The 14,494-nt window shown below is 29.7% G+C and overlaps 1 pseudogene across 1 annotated transcript in view; it reads right to left on the bottom strand.

Moving 5' to 3' along the window:
- Positions 1-10,975: 10,975 nt before the first annotated feature.
- The window catches only part of LOC107162174 (uncharacterized), a 45,639-nt pseudogene continuing 42,120 nt past the window's right edge, over positions 10,976-14,494 (bottom strand). The window contains exons 17-21 of the transcript XR_016189722.1: positions 13,887-14,440; positions 13,357-13,721; positions 13,166-13,292; positions 12,768-12,877; positions 10,976-12,711 (exon numbers count right to left, since the gene is read on the bottom strand). The product of XR_016189722.1 is annotated as an uncharacterized LOC107162174 (transcript). The remainder of the gene's footprint in view (positions 12,712-12,767; positions 12,878-13,165; positions 13,293-13,356; positions 13,722-13,886; positions 14,441-14,494) is intronic.

Genomic DNA, 14,494 nt, shown 5'->3' with positions numbered 1-14,494 from the left:
GATTTTGGAGATGAAGTAAAAGAAGATTGTAAAGAAGCTGATAAAGCCGTTCATGGACTTGTGCTAATGCGGCAAAGCTTAGCAGAAAATTTTACCCAACCAATTGCATTGTTTGCTTCGAAAGGGCCAATTAAAGGCGATGTACATATATTTGAATTATTTTTCTTAATTTCAATATTTTATTTCCAATAGGCATTGATTTGGCAAAGCTAGTCATCAAAGTAGTTATGTTACACGACTACACGAGAATGCTGGTGGTCAAGTTGTAGGGCTCACAAGCGATGTGGCCAGTACCAATAAATCTATGTGGAAAGAACTAGGGATATGTTCAAGTATTGAAGGATCTAAAAATTATTTTGAAAATCCTTTTGATAATACGCGTAAAGTTTTTGTATTTGCCAATGTACTGCATTTAATAAAAACCATACGCAACCGTTTGTACACTAATAAACAGTTAAGGGTAAGTAATTACCAATAAGTAATAAGTATGTATGTATAATAACAAACAATACTTTAATTTTTTTTAAATACATTTATCAAAACCTTACATAAAATGGAGTGATTTCCATAATTTATTTTTAAATCAAGCTCAATCACTTTTAAAGGTTTGTCCTAAGTTGACAAAACATAATTTCGAGCTCATTAATTTTTCAAAGATGAGGGTTAAGTATGCAACTCAGGTAAAATTATTTATATTCTTAACAATGGTCAAGACCAGTCTTGTAAAAACTACTTTTAAAAAAGTATTAAAATACTAATACTAGTATTCGAATGAAATAGTATTAAAAATACTTTTAAAATACTATTATAAAAATGTATTTTACGAATACTCACAAAGTATTTGAATACAAATACAAGTATTTTTTTTTAAATTGTATAATATATATGTTCAAACTTGGTCAATTTTCGTGCGCTGTCACATAATCTCGCCCAAACAAGTTCAATAACCCGGTCAAAGCTGCAAACCCGACAGACAACAGCTGTTGTACTCTCTGCCTTCCGCGCCGTACGCTTTTATCACACTCGTCGTCATTGTCGGCGCGAACCAGTTTTTTTATGTGTGGTCAACGGCGATTCATCCCTTTTTGTGTCTCGCAATTGTCGAGTTCGCGACGTTACTGTTGTCACACTAGGTGCGTCCTGACACCGTGCGGCTGCCAGTCGTACCCTTTTGTGTACGGTTCCAGCGTTTTATTTTGGTATTGTGTGACGACTTCCCATCACCGTTGTAACATCCTGTTACTGATATTAGCCGTGCTGGCGTGAGTATTAAGCCCACATATTCGTCCAGTCTGTTCGGTGTCGCGCAAGCTGCGTGTTGTGTGCGAGGCAGAACCCGGTAATACGTCTTGTACGGTAACTCCCGTTCGTGTGGTATCCGCTCGCCACATGTTTTCTGCCGACATTGCTGAGGGCCAGAAGCCGGATCATCCAGTTCAGCATCACGGACGTGTCAGTCCTGCCTGTTCATAGCCGGTCTGGGAGGTGAAGCCACATGGTGTCCGTCGATCCGGTAATACTGTCTTATGTTGTAATCATATACTCATCTGTATTCTACTAGTGTACTAAGTCGTTAAGGTAGCTGTAAGTATATATTTAATTATACAATTTTTTTGTCTTTTTATACTTTACATTGTGGGGACGCCCGCGTCATAATCATTATTATTATTACAATTTTTTATGCCGTCATATTGATATTTCGGTGCATTATATATCATTATTAATTCATAGAATTTTTGCTTTGATACATTTATTAAATTTATCTTGGTCACCCTTTCTGTCTACGTACCTATGCGAGTCGCGGCAAACAACTGCACATACCGTAACTCGTAAGATTTGTCGCGGCGAAAACAATATAATAATATTAAAGCCAATACCCCACCAGAAAAAAATCATATCTACGCCACTGATTGTATATCAGGTTAGGTTACATTCCTACAGCTGTACAGAATATTATCAGTACTTATATTCATTAGTAAAGGCTCCTAAAACTGGAAATTGTTCTATTTCAATTGGTAAACTATTTTATATTTTTTAGTTTAAACATAAAAATACCAAAATCATATAATATAATATGGCAATAAAAAATTAAACTTTTTAACTATTTTACTTGTGTTTAGAAAATATTCCAGTAATCTCGTTATCAGATTTAAAAGTAATTTTTAAAGATCCAGATAATTTTCCAGAAAGAATGAAAAAAATTAAGTACTAAAAGAGAAAATTGATACAATTTTAGAAGATGGTTATTATGATTGTGATGATATTTTTCTTGATCATGATTAAACTGATTCAAAATCTTTTGAATGTATCGTTTATTATTCAGCAGAGTTTGTATTTCACTTCTGTTTAATAAAATATTTTATTTATTTTTTACTATTTATTTTTAGGTATATAGCAAGATGTTTAATAAAGCATTCGAAATGTGAAGTTTGTATAAGTAATCTAAAAGATTATAATATTTCCAGGAGAGAAGCAATTTTGGTAAACTTGAAATCTCGTGGGTTTTTGACAAATCCAGATCAAAATTTATTTAATATTTTAAAATTATTAGAATCTTGTTTCGTTAAGCACTCAAGATCTCAAAATGTATTTGAAGATACATTTTAAGAGTTCTTTAATATAAATAATTTAAAATTAATATTTCCATGTCCCAACCATAAATCTCGAGTTATAAATGATTTATTCACTTATTATATAACTATGAGAATGTGTCAGTACACATATATAATAAATCAAGAGAATAAAAAAAATAATAGATCAAAAAGAAAGTTATCAAAATTAACCAACGATCAATGAATAAATAAATTTTAGGCCTAATAAGTACATCTGTAACAAAAATAAACTGTTTTATTCTTTATACATATCTGTACATACTTATAATAATTATATTATAATAAATAATTTATTTTTATTTTCTAATTATTTCTTATAAACTGTCACTCTTAATGACTACATCTTGTATCTTATCAAATGTTTGTAATTCTACTAGTGACCAAAGACTTGTGCTCTAATACTTATTATCATTGAATCAAGGTACCTATAACATTGCCTACTTTTATTGTTTAATATAGTTTATCAGATTATGATTTTATGATCCTCAGAATTTGGAGAACTGTCTTAAGTACATGAGAAGAATATATAGCATAGACCTATTAATTTAGTTCATACATAGACTAAATGAAAGGCATATAGTCTGTGGTTTATAGGTCAATGATATACTATAGTATACTGGGCAGCTAAGCATGGGTGGATAGGCCATTTTTGGCCTACCGGAAAATTTTAAAAAAGGGCCCCACATAAAAAATAATTTAATAATATATGATATTAAAGGGCCCCATTACCAAAATACGAAGGGGGGCCCACCGGAAAATTCCCAGTAGCCTGGTAGGCCTATCCGCCCATGCAGCTAAGCAGGGATCACACTGGCCAGGTGTGCTAGTGTGCCGTAGCACACCGGGCTGGCTCAAATGCTCAATATATGGGCCACTGGGCCACTAGGGGCTCATGAACATCAATTAACAATATTAATAATAATTAGTAGTATATTAATAATAAACGTATTTTTAAATTTTAAACACCAAACAGTTAAAGACTACCTACTGCTATCGGTTGCTGGCTATTGAAATGATACAGTAATAACTTAAAAGGGCCCCAAAGTTTATAGTGCACAGGGCCCTTATTTCACTAAATCAGGGCCTGATTGTATCCTTATAATTCATTAATCACAAATTCATCCATTATTTATTTATAAATTATTCCATGACATGCTGTAGATACTTAGAATGTTATCACTCTAACATTTTGGAAAATTTAGATTTTTTTAGATATTCTCGAATATGTAGAAGGTACTTCAGATTTAATGAAAAAAATTCTCACTTAAATAATGGTGCTTGATAATTTTTTTAATATTAAATTGGTAAATTGGTCGAAATAGTTTTATTAAAGAAAAGATTCGTCATTCATTAAGATTTAATACACCAATCCTAATTTACATAACAAAGGTGAAATAATCTCGAGCTCTACTAGGTAGCTTTTTTATTTTGCTCTAATTTAAATCAATATTTTACAGTAATTGTTTTATTAAATGCATGACTAGAAACCACCAAACCGGAATTATATGCACTAAAAATGTGGCAAATAAGATGCAAATATGGAAAGCAAAATGGTAAAATATGTATTAATATGCACAAATAATTGGAAAATATGCTCAAATATGCATCATAATTCATAAATTTATATTATTTTATACCTATGTATAATCAACAAAATTGTTAAATATTAAAATAAATCATTTTATATTTTTTAAAACAATTAAAATTTAAAGAAATAAAACATAAAAAGCGGATAAATGGATGTCACTCTATTATATATAGAGTAGGTTACAAGTGGGCCACTGTAATGGATGGTATTAAATTTGAATTTTATGATATAGGTAATATCATTGTATACGATTCTGAAAGGAGACGGTCAATCTAGGATATTCTAACTAAATAATTTGCAACATTTTCAATTAAATAGATTTTATCAAAATTTTAACTTAAACAGATACCTAAATAAAAAAAACGTGCCTATGTATTTTTAATATTTCCAACTGCTAACCTAGCTTGTAGAGAAACTTGTATTCAATTTTCTAGCATTTTTTTTTTGCCAGAATATAAAAATTGCAATTTCCAAAATGAAAAAAAAAATAAAGTGATTATTTACTAAGACCGTAAAATTATGCACATTACCTATATGCATTTACAAAAAAAATATGCACCAACCCATCAAATATGCATTTATATGCAAAATTAAAATTGGTCTATGGATTCAATAAAGTCTGAATCGCCGACATTTCAAACAATTCAAACCAACTTATAAGTGCATATGCAAACCATGCAAATGCATAAAATTCGTCTCTAGTTATGACTCTAGCCTATAATTAGTTACTAAACATGGATTTAGAAATTAGTGAAGTTTTCGAATCGAAAATTAGTTTTGTAGTGTGCAAACAAGTTATCTTTTTGGTATTTATGCGCAATCCAGTAGGTATCACCTAATATATTTGATAGAATACCTGAAAAAGTAGATAGGTATTATAAATACCTTATTCATAAAGGATGGTATAAACAGGTATGCCCGGCCCCGACAGTAGAATACTGGGCCGTTTACCTCCCAGTCCGCTCCTGCAGCTAAGTGTTAAATGGCAACTACTGATATACTATAAATCGTAGAGCATAGAAAAATAATACAGTAAGTTAATAGAGTAGTAAAGAGTACAGACCCCAGTTGAAGCATCACAGTGAAACAGTGTGAATGATAATATTAAATAATAAATATTAATAATTAACAATTAATAGTAACATACTAACATTGTAATTTGTAATAATATTAATTATTATTCTTTATACAATCATCAATAATGAAAATCATAGACAAAAATATACCTATAATCAAATACAAATATTAATATTGTCATGTCGATCGTCGATGTCTTTATTGGTTCAAAAACCTCCCACAAGGACAAGGAGCGCTCACTAGTTCTTCATTCTTATCACATTCAATTATGAGAAGGTCCATTTATCCGTGGAGAAAACTGATATCGGCGATTTATCAATTATCATACGATTCACCTTTTGTACTCTCAAAAAACTCTGATACCTACGTCAGTACCCTGCCACTACGGCCTACAACAAATTAAATTTGTCCATTGACTAATGAAGTAATGACTATTCTCAATATTCTGAATTCTCATTTCACTGATCACTCTGAACAGTCTGAACTCTGATTTCTTCAATCATCAACCGACAACCATCAATCTTAATATTCAAGACGTAAAATTGTAAACGTACGTAATAGTTATTAATATAATCATTTTTAATTATGTAATAGGTACGTATATGAATCGATATTCAATATATTATAATAGTAAAATAACCTGATAATATTACTATATTGTAAATTATTTAATATTAATCATTGATTATATATATTTTAATGTGAATGAAAGATAAATTCAATAACAATTAATAGTGTAGTGAACACAATAAATTATGTTGTATGGTTTGGTTGACATGGAAATAGAGCAGATGATGAGAATGTTTAGTTGGATGAGTGAACTGATGGGAGGTGATAGGATAAGCCGGATAAGGAATGAATGTATAAAACTGTAAGAAGTATATTATTTGCGGTGTCGACCCTGCACCCTGCTGAGGGAGAATAGACTGAGATGGTTCGGGTATGTTTTGAGGAGAGAGAAATCAGAAGTGATTATTGAAATTAACGATGAAGGAAAAAAAATTTAATGTAAATGAAAGTAAGGAACAAATGCACTTTACCACGCACCTCACGAATTTCGTTTTTTTTTTTTAAAGACGTGTTTTTCAACGCTGATTTCGAAACTGTTTGAATTTTTGCGCGGAGACAATTATTTTGGAAGTTATAGCCCCTCAAAGTTTGCGATCTTATGTTTATACTCATGCGCGCAACACTACTGCCGCGCGTAAAACGGTTTTAGATTTTTTTTTTTTTCCCCGATGACAATCTTAAATTATAATTATTTTAAAAATTAAATATTATATAATATAACTATTATAAATTAGGATATTTAAGAAAAGAAAGCACATTTTAATTGGTTTTCGTTCTATATTTACATCAATATCGCTAAATAATATATTTTATAATTATCTTATTACCAAATTGTATAGGTATTATTACTAATATGCATATAGCATATTAAATTATCTCTATGATTATAGAATAAGCTATATTAATTTATTTTGCAATTATTATTATATTGTAATCACACCTGTTAAAATAACATAAGTATATTATAGCATATTTTTAGAATCCTACCATTAAAGTAAAATAAGTGTATAGTAGCTCCCCTCGCCTACCGGCTCCTGTCGCCGGTTATAAGCTTGAATTATAAGTTGGGTTATAAGCTTGACAAATTCAGTTGTTACTCTGCTTGTCAGCAAATAACTTGTTGTATGGATGTTTGTAATAAGTTAAGGTTAATAGGGTAATTTATACAAAAATAAAATTTAGGTCCACATCCTGGTTATTCGCGATACGTAATCTCAATAACCAGATGACATTACTCCTCTCTTTAGATGTGCCCGTCTATACTACGATTTCATATTTAGCATTTCGGAGCATTAAATTTAACGAATCCGATACTACAATTTCATCTCGGGTTTCATATTTAACATTTCGTATAATTTTACGATGCCGAATTTCCGAGAAGTCTAGGAGTTCGGCCTTCGACACAGCTATTGAGGTCCTACACTAACATAACTGGTTGGCGAAATCGTACGCCCCAAGGACACTTACGTGTATATGCGGTTTTATGTGTTTTAGAGGGACGTCAGTACATAGCACCAGGGCCTGGACACTGATGAAAATTAACACGGTAAAGATACCCAATACTCAAAAACGTGGCGGCCATCTTCCCGTTGGCTAAACAGTGTAACCATATCAGAAAAACAAAATGTTAAATACAATGTTTTTCCAAAAATGTATAGATCCAACTCTAGTTTTATTCAAATTAATTACTAATTGCTTAAAATTCTTAATTTTAAAATTAGCAACTGCATAAGATTAGTATAAATCAAATATATGATTAAATAGGTATTCATATTAAATACATATTGGAAAAAAAATACACGTTTATTAAATAAAATATATATTTTATTTATTAGAAGCTAAAATGTAGTTTTGAAATTTATAGATCACGATTGTTTGAAGGCAAGCTTGAATAGTGGAGGTACATTAAGATTATGGTTTAAAAATAAGAAAATAGATTTAGAAGGAAAAAGGTAAAAAGAGTATGTTATTATATAATACTTCTAATGCACAGTATTATTCAAAAAAGTACAGACGACAGATCCAACAGAACATGTTCTGCATGTTTTAACTGCAGTTAAAAAGCAGTACACACTAAAAAATGTGTAAAAAATGCTTTTGCTAAGATTTTTAATAATTTTAATATAAATGTTTTGAATTAAATCATGAATTATGATACCAGTTTTTGTTTACATTGAAAGTGTCCCTTCTGATTTAATCTATTCAGTGATAGCACCGTGCACGTTTCTATTTGTACTCACTACCGATTTTATTTTATTGGACTACTAAATACTTTTCAAATAGTCTTGGTTTTTTATGAATTTTGTTAACAGATATTTAAAAAAAATTATGGACAACCTTGTACCATATTTTCAAACCTTAGGTATAAACACCTACAATCTTAGCATAAACATATATCATATAATATAATTTTCTAATTTCTTTTCACTAGGTTCATTTGTAGCAGTAGACGTATTGTTAATATAAATCATTTATTTGATTCGATTCAGAAAATCAACCACCCACTTTTTGGCTGCTCATTTAAAGATCTTACTTTGATAAATGAAAAAAAAAATGGTTTTTATTCCAAATTTATTTTTAAGTGCAAGATGTGCAACAAATTGGAAGTACAACTGAATGTAATAATTCTTCGTCGGTGTGCATAAAATACAGCAGTGGTTAAAGCAGTTGTAAATACTGGACAAGGATTTTCCCAACTGGTCACTTTTACAGCAGTTTTAAATATGCCGAATATGTCCAATCCAAGTTATCAAAAATATCACAATGACTTAAAAAAGCACACCGAAGATTTGGCTTATGATGCGATGATTGATGCTGGAAAAGAAGAAGCTGCGTTAGCTGTAATGGAAAATAATGTCAATGAAAAAGGAATTCCATGAATTACAGTGATAGCTGATGGCACTGGTTGAAGAGATCTTATAAAAGTGGCTATAATGCTTTGTCTGTTGTAGTGAGTATTCTGTCAGATTTTCTAAAAAAATTATTTAGGTCATCTATAATTATTTATTTTGTTTTTACTAGACACTTGTTACGGTTGATGTTTAATTTATTATTTAGACGTCTATCATTGGGTATAGGACCAAAAAAGTTCTTTTTATGGGTGTACGTAACAAACACTGTTGTTTACCAAAAAAATTAAAATAGTGAAAAAGAATCACCATCTCATCAGTGTTTTAAAAATTGGAATGGGACTTCTACTACCATGGAATCCGATATAATTGTCAAGGGATTCTGTCAATGTGTGACTATGCATAATTTATTTTATAATAAATTAATTGGAGATGGAGATTCAAGGGTTATGAAGAAGTTAACATTTTTTAAACTTTACGCTGACATAGTTGTACAAAAATAGAATGTATGAACCATATTTTAAGAAACTATTGTAATAGAATTGTAGACATGGTAATGCAGTTACCACAAGTTATAACCTCAAATACGCGCACGTTATTTTAACCGTGTATTATTGTATTGTATTGTATTATTATTTTAACCGTGTGTAATTAATTTTGAGAATGACTCGTTATTCTTTAAGGAAAATAAAACATAAACGTCGAAAAAACTATTTAAATCATCGGGATGAAGCTCTCGCTTATCAAAAAATATATAGAACTGTTCATAAATCCCAACCAGGTACACGTAAAAAGCATGATGTCTTGTTTGCATTTAAAGGTTCACTTGAAAAGTGGACTAATAAATTAATACCCAATTTGAATCTTCCTCTCGGAAAAACTAGACCCATTATTGAAAAAATGATCAAATGGGTTTTAATTCAAAGAAATAGCAGTATAAAAACGTATACTAAAAATGTTAAACTCTTAAAAACGCATATTTCAAGTATCAACTACACAGTGGCACACAACTACAAAAATGAACAATTCAATTTTGATTTATTGTGTTCTATACTAGGTCAGTCAAAGCATAGCAAAAACACTGAACCATACTTTTTTGAATCTGCTTATAAAGTATTACCTGAATCATATCATGAAAAATTAGAATTAAATGACAAAGGGCAAATTATTAATTTGTTTCCTCCTATAAATGCTAATAGTCCAGAAATTGCATGGCACTGTAATAGTGTCATATGTAATTTGCAATGTTCTTACATTATACCGAGACTCTTAGAAATATTAAAACTGCTTTTAAGCTTGAGGCTAGAACAATTCCCTAATAAGACCAAAAATTTTGATCAATGTACTAACAAATTTTAGTAGGTCTACAAAGTTAGGACATTCAATTGTTTGTCACCAGAATTTCAGCTGTAGCTCTACTCTTTTATTTTTAAGAAATCTAGGAACACATTTTCCAAGTATAAGAAATATAGTTACACTTGTGTATAATTTACGTAGAGAACAAAACATTATCTCAAAAATTGACAAGGCTTTTTGCACAGGAGATGTAAAAAAATTACAAACTATAGAAAGTCACACAATCCAAAATGTAAATAGTTTTTACATAAATAATTTTAATTTTGAAAATGAATAATAATAATAATGCATCAAAATAATTGGGTAAGGTGTAATGATACTCAAATAAAGTATGAACGGTGGCCGGGGGGGGGGGGAGATATTTACATTATATTAATGGAAAAAAATAATTAAAAACTTAAATGTTTGATATATAATAATACATATATGACATTATAATATTTAATAATAATGATTACAACAACAACAACAATAATATTAATAATAATAATAACATAAAAAAAATTAGTGATATCCCAACAAAAACACTACGCCAAACTCCGTGTAAAAAAACGCTCAGTATAAAAAAAATCCACCTCAAAAAGTTGTGATATCATTTTATAGCTATGTATTTAAACTATATAGGAATAGATATATTATTATAATTTATGTTAAAATTCATTGCTTATAAATTGAACTTAGCTGGTGACTTTAAAATTATAACATTTAATTAGTAATTTATAACAATTAATTTATGTAACACTTAATTAGTATCACTCATTTTCAAAAATAACATGTATACTCAATACAAAATGAATTCTCATGAGCTTTAAATAAAGTCACCAGCTAAGTTCAATTTATAAGCAATGAATTTTAACATAAATTATAATAATATATATATTCCTATATAGTTTAAATACATAGCTATAAAATGATATCACAACTTTTTGAGGTGGATTTTTTTATACTGAGCGTTTATTTACACGGAGTTTGGCGTAGTGTTTTTGTTGGGATTTGTATTTACTTAATATTCTTTGTACTCATAATATAAGTATATAAATGTAATGAAAACATAAGGAATAATATAAACAAGTCACTAATCAAAAAAATTATTTTTATCTAATACTACAAAGTACATAAACCCTTACATTAAAAAAAAAAAAACATGGGTAAGAATAGTAATCATAAATGATAAATGTTACAATCTTCCAAAAATATATTTATACATTTTTAAGATATAAACATACTTTAAATATAAGCATATAACATCAATATTGAAATGATAATTTCTAACATAATCTACTACCATTTGGAATAATTTTAATGTTTTATTTACATAATAAACAGCCAATTTGTTAGTCTTAAATACATATTTTCGTTATTTATTAACAACCTCCATCGTGTGCTACATCACTGTCATTTTCTATGTTTTGCTGATGACATCAAAATATATATGCGCGTAACCGCGCCAGATGATTGCACAAATCTTCAGTCCGACCTAGATCGGTTCTCAAATTAGTTCAACACTTTAGGTTTATCACTTAATCTTGATAAATGCAAAATAATGACCTTCCCTAGATCCCGTTCTCCGATAATGTCCCCATACTTCATCAACAATGCAGCTGTTTCTCGTACTATGGGCTATGTCATGGATCTTGGCTTCAAGCTAAGCTGCAATCTGGACCCAACTGCACACATCGAATACGTATGTTGTAAAGCTTTAAAAACTCTTGGTCTTGTCATCCGATTAATAAAGGACTTTCGGCTTGTATCATCATTAAAAACACTTTTCTGCGCTCTTGTGCGTCCTATTTTAGAATATGGGACCGTACTTTGGAACCCACATACAGCGGATAATGCAAGGCAAATTGAGCGTGTTCAGCGACGGTTCCTGCGCCACGCTAGTCATATTCTTAAGATACCTTGTCCACCTCACGACTATACACCGATTGCTGTTCATCTTGGTCTGGCCCCCTTGGCCGAACGTCACTATGCTGCAGGTTTAAAATTCCTTGCGGGCCTTTTAAATAACAATATAGATTCTCCAGTCCTTCTCTCTCAAATCTCCATTAAAGTTCCATCCCGTCAATCCCGTTCAAAGGATTTCTTCTATGTCCCACACGCCACCACCAACTATATGGCTAATAAGCCTTTAAGACGCCTAATGTCGTCTGCCAATGCAGAGCCTACCTTCGACGATTTGCTAAATTTGTAAAATATTTTTTATTTTTTATTTATTTATATATTTTTTTTCAACATATTAAGCTATTATTGTCATCAGATATACATATTCTATATTAATGTAAATTGTTTAGATCTAAGTTGCTTTATCTGATTGTAAAATGTCTAATGTAAAAATATATATTGTAATGTAAAAGGGCCAAAGCCCGTATAACCAATAAAATAAAATAAAATATCAATTACTAAACATATTGCCTGTACAAAAACCAATTTAAAATCATATTGATTAACTAAAATTTTAGTATTTTATTTTAAGATTATATATAGTTAATTACATAAAGAAATTAGCAGTAGGCAAAAAAAAAAGTTAAATATTATAAGTTGTACCAAGTTATAATAACAGATCAATGATATTGTCATTTGATACAAGATCAATGGTAGGTTGGAGAACTAATACTTTTTTCTTATGTGGAATATTTTTTCCTAGAAATGTAAATAACTATTACTTTATTAATATTGAAGAAATATTATTTATACATACTTTAGTTGGAGAACAAGGCTTTTATAATTAACAATTACAGTTTTACTTGACTCAAGACTTTTTACTCGTTTTTCTTTAAACCAGTCGATAACATATTATGTTGATGTCCAATGACTAGATTAACCTAAACAAATAAATATTAATTTACAAAACTTAAGAGGACGCCACACCTGCACGTGTTGTCTCCGTCGTGCAAGTGCGTAGCATAGCAAATTTTACGTTCCTAGTTTATCTCCGTTAGTTTAAAATTTAGAGTGAATTGACCTATTACAAAAATTAAAGACAAAATTATTGTCTAGGGCATCTCATGATCTTGTATGACGGAGACAACACATGAAGGTGTGGCTTCCTCTTAATAATACTTGAATACGATGTTTGTTTAATAAAAGTACAACATAATAAAATTGTTTACCCATTTAAATTTATAGTTATCTTTCAATTTTTCATAATTGTTTCCATTTCCGTGTTTTTGAACATGCCATGCAATTGTATTCATAGAATTTGATATTTTAAAACATGTCAAGCACATCCACATATTACTACAGATCAAAAAATGTAATTAAGATTCTGTGTTTAAAAAAAAATTGACAAAAAATGGTTTACTTTTTATAATTGATTTCTTTGTATAAATGTCCACGGAAGAGATTTAAATTGATAGTTTTAAATACGTAGCACAGAGGACAAACAAATTGACCATCTGAAGATATTTCTCCAAAATTATTCAAACTTCCTTTTGAAATTGTTTGTTTAATAGATGGAATTAGAGAGATTTTAGTTTCCAATTTGGGACTTTTTGGTACACCACAAGATTTAATGTAGGGTTTTAATGGTGTTGATTCAATAGGAGCTCCTAGACAATTAAGAGACTCGAGTGTAGGTTCAATGCTTTCTAAAGTTTGCTGTTCTGGTATGTTATCTGTACCATATAAATGTTTGGATTGTTGATGAAACTCTTCTTTATCAATAATCTAAATAATACAAATAACTTTAGTATATTATGTTATTAGTATTAATAACATAAAAAAAAGTATAAAAACCATACAGACAAAATAATAAATGGCTTTATATAGATAATAGATTCATTTTAGAAACTAATCATTTAAACTGTACAATAAAATAAAAGATCAACTCACAGTAGAATGTTTTCTTTTCAGCCTTGGACTTTGCTGTCCATTTTGTTGAAATATTAAAGAATTGAAAGAGTTATTTGTATCATCTGGTTGTTCTTGTGGTATCTTACATAAATTATCTTCACAATCCACATATTGTTCATCATCATGAATAACCTTCATGTGAGAAATAATAATCTCACGAGTGTTGCCCTCAAATGAACACTTATTACAAGTTAGCTTTTGTTTGTTCAGCTTAACTTTCTTATTTTCTAATACAATATAATTATCTTTATTGAAATCGGTTAAACTAGGATTTTCAGGAAAAAAATCTATATTTTTAATTTTATGATAATTTTTCATATGATTTGTAATAGCTCGTTGAGATGGTACATTTAAATTGCATAAATAACAATTAAAACGATCGGGTCCATGAAGCTTGATATGTTCAGTCATAAAATAAGGGCTTCTGAATGTTTTGTCACAATACAAACATTTCTTTCCAGCCGTAAAATTCCAAAACGGACATACATTTTTTAGGTGGTCAAAGTATATTTCACCATTTGAGAAAACTTTTTCTATAAGACAGACAATAATTTAGTAACAAAATTCTTATTTGATAACAATTAAAA

Source organism: Diuraphis noxia, unplaced genomic scaffold (genome assembly GCF_037042655.1).
Source record: "Diuraphis noxia isolate RWA-SAM2 unplaced genomic scaffold, SU_Dnox_SAM2 contig0001, whole genome shotgun sequence".
NCBI lineage: Eukaryota > Metazoa > Arthropoda > Insecta > Hemiptera > Aphididae > Diuraphis > Diuraphis noxia.
The sequence above is the reverse complement of the archived record's forward strand: the minus strand, read 5'-3'. Positions and strand labels throughout refer to the sequence as shown.